The sequence below is a fragment of the Bubalus kerabau genome, chromosome 8, assembly GCF_029407905.1.
Source record: "Bubalus kerabau isolate K-KA32 ecotype Philippines breed swamp buffalo chromosome 8, PCC_UOA_SB_1v2, whole genome shotgun sequence".
Classification (NCBI taxonomy): domain Eukaryota; kingdom Metazoa; phylum Chordata; class Mammalia; order Artiodactyla; family Bovidae; genus Bubalus; species Bubalus kerabau.
This window is the reverse complement of record NC_073631.1, coordinates 45,465,106-45,480,187: the sequence shown is the minus strand read 5'-3', so window position 1 is coordinate 45,480,187 and position 15,082 is coordinate 45,465,106. Positions and strand designations below refer to the sequence as shown.

The following is a 15,082-nucleotide window of genomic DNA, read 5'->3' as shown; positions in this document are numbered from 1 at the left end:
GTGCTGAGCTAAAAATAGGCCCAGAAAAAAAGATGGTTATCAAGCAGAATTTGTATGTGTTTATACCTTAACTATTTCTCCTAATTCCTCATCTTTAACAGTTGTTTCCAACTATATTTCCTGGCATCTTCTGTGCTTGGATCCTGGCATTTACACATGACCTTTTGGTATTGACTTTTTGCCTCTAGTCTTAGTATCTTGGATTACAGATTAAATGCCGTGCTCACTCATTACCTCCTAATATTGACCCTGCACGACAGGTTTTCCCTAATGTCAATCCTATATCCAGTCAGACGAACATAGCATTCTTGTGACTCTTCTTTTGGGTCACAAAGCTATAAGTCATCAAGCCTTCAGACAGAAATTTCTAAATTATTAACCTATCTAGGAAAGTGAATTCATCCCCAGACAAAGGACAGTGGCTGCATATTAAATAACCAATGCTATTAGAATGGTTCCTTTTGCTGATAAGTATATACTTGTACATACTAAGCATATATTTTATTATTTAATCTTCATAGGATATAAGTCACACACATTTTACAAAGGTGAGAACTGAAACTCAGACAAGTTAGTAACTAGCCTAAATTCACATAGCTAGATAACTGTCAAAATCAGGATTCTAGCTGATTTTAACTTTCAGGCCTGCCCCACATAATTCTCTTTGAGTACAAGTACCCTGGGGGTCTCCAGTTCCTAGCACAGGTGTACACAGAATCCTGTGTTTGGGAATGGGAAGTCGGTAATGATAACAAATCAAGCTATATTAACATATTAATATATCATAGCATTTGACTCTTGGCCCATTCTTAGAGAAATGAATTAAAATGTAACAAGGAGGAAGCAAATGAGTGAATTTGAAGTTTTATCTGTCTATGATTAGCTATAGTAATGTCGGCCAAACTCCTGAGGAGGGCATTGCAAGAGGGATTATAACATCATATTGATGAAATCATAGTAATCAAAGGAAGATGGGAGTTGGAAGCAAGAATAAAAAAAACAAAGATGCAACAGAGGGAAATGATCTTAAATTATAGAATATTGCTGGAATAAATGCTTGATAGGTAAATCCTGATCTGAGAATATAATTAATTCAGCAACTAAAATTCTAGATAATTCTTTATGAATTCTCTGTGTAATCTAATGTGTGATGATAATAATATCAAACACAGGACTTTACAGTATACAAAGGACCAGAGGCATGATCACATCATATTAAGTTCACAGGACATATGAACACTAAACTTTCATTTACAGTTATGTATGCAACTCAGTTAGTTTCAACTAGGAAATATCTGTTGTCTATTTTGTGACAAAACTTTGCTAATGCTAACAGTAATCAGGGTGAGCCCCTATCTGGTCTCAGTCTGAAAGAGGCATCATAGGCAAACAGATAGTTACAGAAGACTGTGAGAACTAACATTCTGCTTGCCATAACATTAAACAAAGGATGTTGCAGCCATCAAGCCACTTTGTCACAGCTTCCCTGATGGTAACTGTGAGAAAACAGAATGGAGACAATCGGACTGTCCATTACCAAGCCATCCAGCAAGCAGCCCCTACAGGCACCTCTAGCGGTGCAACCCGAGGAAACTCAGGATGAGAAAACACAGAATGCTGGCCTCAAAGAGCAGAGGTGTATATCAATGAAATGATTTCAGTGAGCCCAGGTTCTTGCATCTTCCCACACATGGAAAAGTGCTAATTTCCTTAACTTGAGGCAACTGGTTTTCTTTTGTTAACAATAATCTTCTGATGCTTAAATTGCCTGGTTTTTCTTGCAAAAACTCTTATATAACCTAGCTCCCCACCTCACCTCTTTGGAGCAGTCTCTCAGAGTTATTTGAGAGGCTATCTTCTGGGCTTGAAGACCTAAGAATGACCAAAGAATAAAACGTAACTCTCAAATTTTAGGTTGTGTATTCTTTTTCAATCTAAAACTGCAGATAACTGTAGTACTAAAGCAACATTAGAAATACGAACAAGATATAGAGGTCATAAAGAGGAGACAGGTTATTATCTGGGAAGGATCATTTTAGTTTCTTCATTTGTAAAAATAGAGGGTGGAATCTCTATAGTCTGTTTCTGCCCTATAATTTTGTCACTTCTATATATTTACCAGATTGTTTTCATTGTGTTCATTTTTACCCTAAGGCCATATTTTCTGATAGGTCCCTTGGAAATTATGAGTTAAAATTTTTCCACTATCAAGGACTGATAGGGAGTCTTCACTACCCAGGTCCCCAGCTTATCTTCTTTTCCTCCCCCTAAGTGTTTTGTAGGATGTTGTTGCTTTTGAATATCTCCTCCAGAGACTGAGTAAAGAAGGAAGGTGGAATTTAAATCAGTCAGTTTCACATATTAAAGTTCTTGTGAAAGTTCTTGTTTGATAGATGAGAGGGTCAGCATTTAAGGGAACGTTTTGTCATATCAGAAAGCTCTTAATTCCCTGCAGTAATGGAGAGCAGTGGTGTGTGTAATCCAAAATGGTGGATAATCCAAACACCATTTAGATTCGACTCTGAAATGCATTTTTAAACTTTCATTTGAATAGAAATACGGGACTAAGGACTTGAAGAGTCCTAAGCTTTCTATCTTTCTTATACACACCAGTCTTTAGAGAGAAGGGGCAATTGAATGTTTGAGTCTTAAAACCTTCTTCCCCTGGACTGCGAGTCAAATTAGAATCAAAAGAAACAGAAATGGTGGCAGTGTCAACTGAAGAAGCTAAGCAAGATCTCCCCAAGAGAAACTGAAACAAGATTTATCTTAGATAGCACAGAAAATGGCTAAATATTGCTGAGTTGTATAGGGTTATCTGTGAACCATGCCTCCACTTAAACTGGATCATTTAAATTGAATGTGATGCCCATCATTCAAGCTGACAGGAAGATGACTAGCTAAAGTTGCTCCAAGTGTCTGTCTCCTTCACTGAATGCAAGCCTGACAATTGGAGGAAGCCACAGCAGGGTGTCTTCAGAAGCTATTTCCAAACAAATTTAGACTTGTCTTATACATGATGAGAGCTATTTATAAAGATTTTATAACAAATAGCTCATAACAGACACCTCTGTCAACTGCATTTATAATGAAAAGATATAACACAAGAAGGTGTTGATTCCCAGTGCAGGCTAAGGCTGCAATATCTTTCCCTTTTCATCAGCTATGCTAACTGGGGAGGAGAATCACTGTCCTTCAGTTTATTAAAATTTGAATTAAGAGCTTAACAGGAATTAGAATTTTCATCAAGACATGCAACAAAAGAGTAAAAGGGAATAGATTTTCTTTTTGCTGGTAAAGCCAAATTCAGAAATTGTGTTGACTGTCAAGATCTACATTCAGAAATGATGGAGATTATTACACAGGGATCTTTAATAGTTTATGCTTTCATCTGATGAATTGATTGTCAAAGGTAAACAGACAGATTTAAAGAATTGAAAGAAAGTCGAAAAAAAAAAATGTGGAAACCAACAAAGATTGAAATTAAACTATTGCACCTTCTGTAAGATAAATAGAAAACAAAATAAATAAATGGCAAAGCAAAATAAAATCTAAATATTTTTAGTATGAGTGCTTTAAAGCCTATCAGCAATTTTCTACATGTGCTGTCCTAAAGAGGATGGGTCATTAAACTAGAATGCAAATTGGGCCATATACCCAGGGCAGGTGAAATTAGCACACAGTAATTATGAAGGCATAGGGAATTTTTAGCGTTGACACAATTAAAGACTGAAGTATGCAGAGGAAAAGAAAAACATGAGACTAAAATTAGGAAAAAAACTAAAATAAATAAATAAATTTTGTATTTGGATTCTTTTTTCCAAAATATTTTTCCAATTTGGGAAACATAAGTTTATATTTGAAACCCTGTGATTTTATTTAATATATATTTTTTCCAATATTGCCATTTTTTCTTAGAATATCTAAAAATGTGAAATATGTTCAGCAATTACTGTGGCATGGTGATTTGAAACCTTGAATTTCATCCCCCAGTTTACTCCCAATTTATAATGTTATCTTGTGCATATTAGTAATTCCTATGAGGTAACATTCTGTGTCATTCATTGATTCATTTTTTCGGTAAACATTTCTTCTGTATTTGTTACATATGGGCTCTATGCTTGGTGTGAGATTTGTGAATATAGATGGAACACAGTTATAATCTTAGTGTATTTGATGGAACTAGTGGAGCAGAAACCAAAGAAAAACATGTGACATAGATGGCATAAACACTATGATTGAAACTGTACAAGCAGAGGCATCACAAATAGAGGTTACCTCTACATGAGGTGAGATATATCAAGGAATTCATGAATGAACACTCAGTTTTATAAAGTCTCTATGTGCCAAATATATCTACCAATTATCTCTATTTCAAAAGGAGATGAAGGAAAAACAAATCATTATCAAAATCTTTAAATAAATTAAAATAAAAACGATAAAAATAAAAGAAACAAAGAAAACAAAATAAGACAAAATAATAAAAGTCTCCCAGCATGTGAAACAGCTCTTTTCAGAGTGGTCATAAATAAATAAATAAATTTTGTTACTACTACCACTACTACTTGTTTTTCCTGCATAGAATCTGAAGTAGAGTCAGCACATACTTATGTGGGAAAATGAAAGGGAAGCTGTGTGTTTACAATATTTTACATCATTTATTCCTAAATGATTTTCTCATCTTTATGCTTAAAAAGCATCCTTCATCAAAAAGATCCAAGTGTTAAATCAATGAACATAGAATTCATGGTGTGTACTCTCATGTATTTCCTCAATTTATGTCATTTCTTTCAGCTTTGATGAGCAAACTATGTTACTGCCATATTCTTTTTATCCCCTGAGGAAAGTTTCCCATGTGTTAAACAGAGCTCAGCTGCATGATGTGGGGCGTATGTGGGGGAGGTGGGAAGAGAGGAGAAAAGATAAATAATACTCTTGTGTAAATATGCATATGTATGATATATGTAAACATATATAAAAACATGGTTTCTAAACACAGGCAGAAAAAGAAATATAAATCAACATGAAGCACAGAAACACATGTATAGTCAGATGAATCAGTTATTACTGAGGGGACAAGGTGTTTCAAAGGCCAGTCTACAAAACCATCTAATTAAAAGAACATTTTAATACTCGATTCTGCTTTTCTTTGTAAGCATTTCCCCCCTTCTGTTTGTTTTCTTTACTAAAGTCACAGCAAGGGTTGTGCTGAGCCTCCAGTTGATCTAAGCTACTTGGTACATGCCCAGACAGCAAGAAAATGGTTTCTCTGGCAACAGGAATTATGTGAAATCTCTGTGTGTCCTCCCCCACCCTCCATCTGATTCCTATTCACTTAAGCTGTTCACATATAGGCAACAATGAGGCATTGGAACGCTAATGAGCAATTCAAATTTATTGAGCTAACTCCTGGAGGCAGGCACTGTGAGCGTCCTCATTTCCTGTGTGCCAAGGAGCAGGGCACATTTCTTGTATGTTATTCCTGTTATTCAAGAACCATGCACTGTCAGCAAATAGCCCAAACCAGGTAAAATCAGCTAAATATCTAAAATATGAAGCCTATATGGAATGTATTTCCATCATCCTAGAAGGGAAATACAAAGGCTTTCAGGTGCTAAACATGTAGTTTCGAATTTTCCAAAGATGCTGAGGCATGGAGGTCATAATGATTTAAAACAGCCTCACATTATAAACCCAAGAGGGAATAGCAAGAGCTTTGATTAAATTGCTTCAAATGTCAGCTTTTCTATTTCTAGGGAATCATACTGTCCCTCCAAGACTAAAGCTCTAGAGTTTTAAATTTAGGTTTTGTTAATATTCTCTGTTAGGTTCATGATTAGACCTCCTCTGTGTGTTTAGTTTTTCTCTGATGCCTTGTTTAGAAGAGAGTCCTGTATTTAGCAATGGTGCTAGGGTGGCTATTCACTAACAGAGTTTAATCAGAAGAAAATGGATTTGCTTGAAGGAAGAGGGTTGAGAAGCAAATTAGCCTTTTTCTTTAGTCATTGGGAGAATGGGGGAGGGGTGAGGAAATGCATTTATCTTAAGCTTCAATAAGGATGAAATAATAAAAAGAAATATACTCAGTAATATAAATCAGAAAATAGGAGTGAAAATCAGAAAAAAGGAGTGAATGGACTCCTGAACAGATTTCAGAATCACTGTCTTGGAGATTTGTTAGAAAAAAAAAAAAAAAAAAAAAATGGCCTCTTCACTGTTGAGAATATCTTAGTACAATTTACCTGGAAGTAGGTGAATTCTTGAGACTTTATTGGTTTTATGATCATATATTTAACCTGTTCAAAATTAAAGACTTTCTGCCACCAAAAGCAATAAGAAATGCCTCTTTAAAGAGATTCTTAACCTCAATCAACATGATAGTATTTAAGTAATACCTCACTGAAGATTTGTTTTAATATTTAAATATAACTTCCAGTTTAAGCTTTGAAGAAACACTGAGCAGAATGATAAGATGAATGATGCAAATACAGTGATTATTTAACACAAAGCACTACAGTGATGTGGCAAAAGACTAAAGTAAAATGAAATAACAGTACTAATAGCAAAAATTACTTCATTTTCATAGTCAATACTTAGATAATAAGAACATATTGTCTTCAATAGTAGGATGACTTTAAAAATCTGAAATAATTGCCATTTTTCCATACATAAGCATGGCCAACAAGTGTAGCCAAAATTTGGAAATAAACACAAAATTTAAGTCCTACACAGAAGAAAGGACTATTGAAGCCATAATATTTAGAATTGTTAAACCTGTCACAGAGCTTTCAGAAGTAGAACATCTTGAAATAAAATTTTTATTCAAATTAGAACATAGAGACTCACCACTTCTACACAAAATCAAATTGCCCTTTACCTGATAAATCAATTAATCTGAGACAAGGGCTTTGCATATTCAGCTATCCCTTGCTTCTGAGATAAAAAAGAAATTGTTCCTGTGATTCTAATAGCTGTGCCCCTGTGCATGTTAGGTAACAGATGAGGAGTTAAAGATGTTCTCAAAGAATTTCTGAGCTCTGATTTGTAGCCCATTTTCCTCAGAAGCATCTTTCAAATGTGAATTTGGCTTGTTTCACTTTCTTAATTTATTTAATTCCATCCCTCCTAGTTCCAAGAAGAGTTAAGATGTTTTGCCATTATAGTGTGTGTATGTTAATGTGTTAATCCCTGATAAGAGTGTTATCTAAGATTAGGAAGATATCTTGACAACGTGCTTGCAGCAAAATATGAGAGTCAGAGAACACGTGTTATTAGAACAGAAAGCAACAGAAGGCAGCAGAACTGTTCCTAAATTGGAAATTAATGAGAATTTAGTGGATGGTGGGAAACAAAAAAAAAAGAAAAGAGACCAAGATAGAATGGCTTTTAAGAGAGATGAAATAAAAAATTAGGGATGCACAGGATCCAATTTTAAGTTGTTGTTTTCTGCATCTTAAAGTGAACAACTTTCACATTGCTAAACACATTTATTTTTATTGAACTCTGAACATGGTGCATACTTTAAAAAGAGGCTGATTTCCTTATTTTAATAAATAACATAGCCAGGACACAGGCAGAAAAGAAAACAGTTATAGAAAGAGGTAATTAAAGACAGGTGACCATGAAAATGAACAACCCACTGGGAGTTTAGAGAAAGCCTGAGAAGGGTTTTGGGTTTTCCATGGGACAAGGAATAGGAGTGTAAACCTATCTTATTTAGAACCTACAGGCCAAAAAGGCCTCTGATGACATATCACAACAGACATACACACACACACTCTGATATTGTAAAATGTTACAAAATTTAAAATTAGAAATGGGAAAAATACACAACTGAGTAGGAGTTCAAGATCTGGGAGAAGAAAATTATCATACATATCAACGGACTAAGTACATTTGAGTCAGGTAAGATTAGCAAGCCAGCCTCAGGACCTTATTATGGTGAACTTATAATAAATTTCCATAATCTTTTCAAAATCACTTTGATACAAATCATGTGCTTACTGAAGCTTTCCACATTTTAGTTGTGCATGACCTTAGTCTAGTGGGTAAACTTATCTGAGTGCTAATATACTCTTCCTTTTCTATAAAATACGAATTATTGTTCAGTCACTAAGTTGTGTCTTACTCTTTGAGACCCCATGGACTGCAGCCTGCCAGGTCTCCCTGGACAGCGAGGAGATCAAAATACAAATACTAGTGCCTATTTCAAACATGAATAATAAAGATTAATTTTCATCTAGAGCATAGTATGTATGTCTTGGGCTTCCAATGGTACACAAGTGGTAAAGAACCCACCTGCCAATGCAGAAGACATGAGAGACATGGGTTTGATCCCTGGGTCAGGAAGATTCCCCTGGAGGAGGGCATGACAACCCACTCTAGTATTCTTGCCTGGAGAATCACACGGACAGAGGAACCTGGTTGGCTACAGTCCATGGGGTCGCAAACAGTCAGACACAAGTGAAGTGACTTAGCATGCATGCATGCACGCATATATGTCAAACCCAATTTTACAGCTATTAGTTAGTTCAGTTCTTACAATATTCCTTTAAAGTATTAGTACTCTCATGGTATAAATCAGGAAACAAAGGCTAACAGAAGTTACATAACTTTTCTCAGCACAAAGTTGGGCTGTTAGAATGACCTAGTGCTATCGATAGTCATAATGTTTGTAAATAGAGTGAAACTCAGTTTTAATTATGGATTTTTATTATTGCCTGGTTACTTCTCCATGGGTGAGCCCAGGATAACACTGTAATAATAAATCCTGTATAAATGTTCATTTGAGTCTTTCTACACATTTTTTTTCCCCCCAGTTTCTTTATCTCATTTGAAAAGAGTAGAATGACTTGCTCATTTATCATCAGTTTAATCCCTATTTGAGAATTAGTTAATGGAAAGAAGAACAAGGGGAACCTGATTACTCTTCAGGAATCAAGCCTATTCCTAAAATGACAAAAACTATTAACACTGTTTCAGCTTGATTATGGACTGGCTGAAAGAAATTCTACCGTGTATGCCCAGTGTGGGGTGAGGCTATGTTTTCAATTTAGCCACACCAAATTGGAGCATATGAAACCTATCTCAGTACTTTGGCCTCTAGAGGGCTCAGTGGAGGCACAGAGCTAATAGTCACACTGTCCAAGAATGGTGGGGTCTCACCAGGTCTGGAAAATTCAAACTTTGATATGGGATTGTCCTTTTATATTCTGAGTTTCCATCACAATTTGGAAAAGTGCAGACTGACAATTTAATGAGGGATGTGTTCATATACTGGGAAGCCAAAGCATCAGATAAACCACGTTCTTATTTCTGTGGTGAAGTCACAGAATGAATGTCTAAATTTACCTGAAAATATCTCTGTTTCCATTTTCCCAACATTCTCAGAGCCAATTTCCCTGCACCTATTATGTGAATTAATTAATTTAAAAAATGTTAAAACTAAAAGTGAAATTGTATATAAGAATCTGACACAGTGGTTCAATGAGTTCTAATATATTCTAATATGTTAAATACTTGAAATCTTACAGTGAATGCATGTCTAAATAGAATAATACATAAATATTTTTTCTTGTATAATAAACTCAACCCTCTCAAATTACTTTCATAAAGTTTGGAAGAAAAAGTAGAGAATAGGAAAATAATTGTAAATGACCTTCAAATAAACATTTTGTTGGTAGGCTTCATATGACCATGTTCTCCAAAGGTTTATAAAAGCCAAATTGTCATCAGTCTATATTTATTATAGAAAAGGAGTGAGGAATAGAAAACAGTAAGTTAAACAAAATCATTTACATGGAATTACTATAGTTTACTGAGGTTCCTACAGGCTCTCGGAGGGAGAAAATAATCAAGGTGCTACATTTCTTGTTTTACTTTCAAAGACAAAGGTTGTGACAAGGGCTTAGAACCTTGCTGCTGACAACAGTAGCTCTTTCTTTGCATTAAACTTGTCTCACCAAAGCAGCTGTTTGACAAATGAGGAGCCTGCCTGAAATACTTAGAAGGTGATGGCACCCGACTCCGGTACTCTTGCCTGGAAAATCCCATGGACGGAGGAGCCTGGTGGGCTGCAGTCCATGGGGTCGCAAAGAGTCGGACACAACTGAGCGACTTCACTTTCACTTTTTACTTTCATGCATTGGAGAAGGAAATGGCAATCCACTCCAGTGTTCTTGCCTGGAGAATCCCAGGGATGGGGGAGCCTGGTGGGCTGCCGTCTATGGGGTCGCACAGAGTCGGACACGACTGAAGCAACTTAGCAGCAACAGCAGCAGTTCCATTATAGGGAACTTAATCTCCAAAGACACCTCTCTTGTGAACATAATCTAATTTGGACTATCTATTCTAGGTGGTGATGTTAGTGACTTTTGTCTTCAAATAAGCAATAAAAGTGGTAACTCCAAATTAATGTTTGTACTATACTTTCACTTTATATAACTTATCAGTTATAACCTTCATTATTCTAAACATTTAGTTAAACCTACTCAGTCATCTGTTACTAAACAAAAACTCATAACCTTTACAAAATGCTTCAAGTGGTTTCATTTCCATGTTTCCACAAATCATACATTATTTCAGTAGTGTGGTTAGATGAAATTAACTAAAATGAAGGTAAGTTTTTTCTTATGTAAAATGTCAAAATATATCTAACTGCACATAAGTCATAAATAGATCATGCCTTTCTTAATGGAATAAAGTTATTGTCCATTTTGGTGACAGTTGATAAGTATAACTTTACTTTTCCTGGGTCTGTCTGTGTTCAGGCGTGTCGAACTCTTTGTGACCCCCATGGATTGTAGACTGCCAGGCTCTTCTATTTATGGGATTTTCCAGGCAAAAATACTAAAGTGGGTTGCCATTTCCTTCTCCAGGCTATCTTCCTGACCCAGTGATTAAATCTGCATCACTTGCATTGGTGGGTGGATTATTTACCACTGATCCAGCTGGTAAGCCCTTAGTTTTCCTATTGAACTATAAATAGCAATAACACTGATTGGGTGCTTCCTATGAACCAGTCACACACACATTGTATGTATTGCTTCTTTAATCCTCACAGAAAAGCTATAAGATTGGAACTATTATTGTCCTCATTTTATGAATGAGTTACAGAAAGGTTAATTAACTTACTCCTCTGAGTGCTCAGTTGCTCAGTCGGGTCCAACTCCTTGCAAGGCACTCCATGGATTGCAGCCCAGCAGGCTCCTGTGTCCAAGAAATTTTCTAGGCAAGAATACTGGAGTTGGACTGCCATTTCCTTCTCCAGGGGATCTTCCTGACCCGGGGATCAAACACACATCTCTTGCACTGGCAGGGGGATTCTTTACCATTGGAGACACCTGAATTTAAGCTTACACTGTTGTAAATCAATATGGTTGTCTGTTGGTGGGTACAGAATTGAGGATTTCCTTAATCATGTATGCCAGGGGCACGAGTCCTCATTTCCAGGAGTCCAGTGTTGGAAACTTTTGAGAAACGTTGCTTCATTCTTACTTTCCTGTTTTATGTCCCTCATTTTTCTGGGTCCACCCTGCCTAGGATATCAAGGGCCAAGACATTCATTCACTTGTCAATCTACTCCTTAAATGTTTATTGAGCACACTGAGACTGGGTGAAGCAATAAAGGAACTTACTCTTATACACAGTTAGTAAATGCTGGAACAACAGACTGGTTCCAAATCAGGAAAGGAGTACATCAAGGCTGTATATTGTCACCCTGCTTACTTAACTTATATGCAGAGAACATCATGAGAAATACTGGGCTGGATGAAGCAGAAGCAGGAATCAAGATTGCCAGAAGAAATATCAATAACCTCAGATATGCAGATGACACCACCCTTATGACAGAAAGTGAAGAAGAACTAAAGAGCCTCTTGATGAAAGAGAAAGAGGAGAGTGAAAAAGTTGGCTTAAAGTTCAACATTCAGAAAACGAAGATCATGGCATCCAGCCCCATGTGGAAGCAGTGGAAACAGTGGCTGACTTTATTTTTGGGGGCTCCAAAATCACTGCAGATGGTGATTGCAGCCATGAAATTAAAAGACGCTTATTCCTTGGCAGGAAAATTATGACCAACATCGACAGCATATTAAAAAGCAGAGACAATGTATACCTGTGGCAGATTCATTTTGATATTTGGTAAAACTAATACAATTATGTAAAGTTTAAAAAATAAAATTAAATAAAAAAAAAATAAATAAAAAGCAGAGACAGTACTTTGCCAACAAAGGTCCATCTAGTTAAGGCTATGTTTTTTTCAATAGTCATGTATGGATGTGAGAGTTGGACTATAAAGAAAGGTGAACACTGAGGAATTGATGCTTTTGAACTGTGGTGATGGAGAAGACTCTTGAGAGTCCCTTGGACTGCAAGGAGATCCAACCAGTCAATCCTAAAGGAGATCAGTTCTGAGTGTTCATTGGAAGGACTGATGCTAAAGCTGAAACTCCAATACTTTGTCCACCTGATGCAAAGAGCTGACTCATTGGAAAATTCCAGTCCCTGAGCCTGGGAAAGACTGAAGGCGGGAGAAGAAGGGAACAACAGAGGATTAGATGGTTGGATGGCATCACCAACTCAATGGACGTGAGTTTGAGTAAACTCCGGGAGTTGGTGAGGGACAGGGAGGCCTGGCGTGCTTCAGTCCATGGGGTCACAAAGAGTTGGACACGACTGAATGACTGAACTGAAATGCTGGAAACTGATTTAAATCTGGACAGTCAATTCCAGAATCAATGCTTTAAATGAGCAATTGTATAAGTTTTTATTGTTTATATCTTATACAAATTATTTAGATACATAATTTATAATTCACACAATATTAGTTATATATCAAAATAAGATTGTCCCTTTAAATAATGGAGATCTTTCAAAATGGTCCAGTTTAATAGGACTCCAGAAACAATGTAGCTCACAAATGCACAACTGTCGTGGGAAAAGATGTTTTTGAATTTCCTATACCCTGGAAAAATTGTTTCATTCAAAGTGCAAGGAGCTTAATTTCTAAAGCATAAGCTTTAAAAGAGCATCTCTTTCGTCATCAGAAAACCAAATAATCAACTGTTGTTTTCTCAGAGGTAAGGAAGATCAAAAGGACATCCCCTGGATCTAACCTGTGGTTACAAAAAAGGACAGAAAATAGCAGCTGTGATGACTCAATCATTAACCTGCTCCTTCTGGGAAAATTTTATGATTAAATGCAAGACAGCATGTAAAGAGAATCATTATACTACTGGCTGAAAATCTGAAATGGAGATGCAGGACATAACTAACCACTTCTCCAGAGGAACTAAAATGCATTGGAAGAAAGATCTGGACTTAATGTTTAAAAAACTAACATTTGACATTGCCTGTTACTCAGCAGTTATATTATTGCCTAAACCAGTGTTATATTAACAAAGAAGGAGAACATAGAATATGTATGTTCTGTCTACATTTTTACTTTTATCTATACTGCACCAGATCCTCTCCATTGATGACTCCTCTCTGATAATACATTTGAGTTTTTATACAATCTCTTTCAGGTCACCTAAGCAGTGATGCACAAAATTGTATATCCATGGTTAAAAAAGAAATTATGTCCCTCAATATCTAGCTATCAGAGAGTGACTGAAGTACCATAAGGATTAATCTCCAATAATCCTACTGATATTTGTATGTGTGTGTGCTCAGTTCTGTCTGACTCTTTTGCGACCTCATGGACTATAGCCTGCCAGGCTCTTCTGTCCATGGAATTTTCAGGCAAGAATACTGGAATGGGTTGCCATTTCCTTCTCTAGGTGACTGATACTTGTATATCTTTTTTTTTTTTTTTTTTAAATTACTAGTATGCCTGTACCTTAAAGTTACCTTGTTAAGAGCATACTTTCCAATGTTTGGGTCCTGTTGTACTTTAATTTTTAGAAAGGAAAAGATAGATATCCCCTTATCACAGAGGTAGGTTCCAGCTTGATGTAGGATTTGAAATGAAAGTCTTGAAATCTTCCAGTTTTTATCTACTTTGTAATGAAATATATTCCCATTCATTCCACATTTTCCCAGCTTGTTGAATTATAAGAAATCTGTAAAGAATTTACAGAGAAGGTGCTGTAAGGAAGTCAGTAACATAATAGCTTTTTATTAAGAAACTGATTATATTGAAACTAAACAGACTAAACACTTTAAAGTCTTTAAAACTAAAGACTTAGATAAGCTTCCTTAGCACTCTATGCATATCAGAATGTCCAAGTCTAATTCATAAACACATATAAAGAAGATGAAAATAATGATTTTTATTGTATTCAAAACAAGGGAAAAATATGAGCTAGACTGAAATAATGCTATTCTGAAATCAAATCAAGAAATTTAGGTCAAATAGCTGTCATTAAAAAAACAACACAGTTGGATTATTTATATTTAATAAAATATACTATATAATCTATCATTACCTTTAGGTAATAAATTCTTTACATAAACTTATTTTTTAAAATAAATCTTGGCCTAAAGAAATATTTATGTGTAATAAGGTACAGCTCTTTAATGTTTCCAATGAAGATTGAGCAGAATTTTATTCAACAAATATGGATCATTCTGCTCTTAAAACCTATAATTCATTAGCTCATTTGAATATACTGTTTAATTTAGCAAATGTGTGATGAATAGTAATAATGATACAGAAATTTTAGAACAATGTAATTTTACTCTCATATCTAATTATCCATCAGTAAAACTAAAACTTGAACTGTGGAAAAATGATATAACTAGAATGACAATATCAGAAGGGGATAGTCCAATGTTGTTTGTCATATTTCTGCATAGAAACATGTTTTAAAGTAAAGTGGACCTAGTATATAAATCTCACATAATGGCCTGCCTCAGAGAATCCTGCCCCTCTGCTTGACTGTTAAAATAAAGTGCCTTTGTTCAGGAGAAATTAACACACAAAAAAATAAATAAAAAAATAAAGTAAAGTGGACCTAGTATATAAAAATGAGAACAATTTTTAAAATAATTTTTAAGACCATATCAATAGTTGCCTTTCTGTGTTTAAAAGGTCCAAAATAAAAAACTTCTATGAAAGACACCATTTTCATGTTCACTG

At 35.5% G+C, this 15,082-nt stretch overlaps 1 protein-coding gene across 4 annotated transcripts in view; it reads right to left on the bottom strand.

The window, feature by feature from the left end:
* MAGI2 (membrane associated guanylate kinase, WW and PDZ domain containing 2) overlaps positions 1-15,082 on the bottom strand; it is an 831,153-nt gene that overhangs the window by 752,197 nt on the left and 63,874 nt on the right. Inside the window, exons 3-4 of one of the 4 annotated variants that reach the window (XM_055590145.1) lie at positions 13,852-14,063; positions 9,659-9,736 (exon numbers count right to left, since the gene is read on the bottom strand). The exons of the other annotated variants lie outside the window; for them this stretch is intronic. The gene's annotated coding sequence lies outside the window, so the exon portion shown is untranslated. The remainder of the gene's footprint in view (positions 1-9,658; positions 9,737-13,851; positions 14,064-15,082) is intronic. 4 annotated transcript variants of the gene reach the window in all.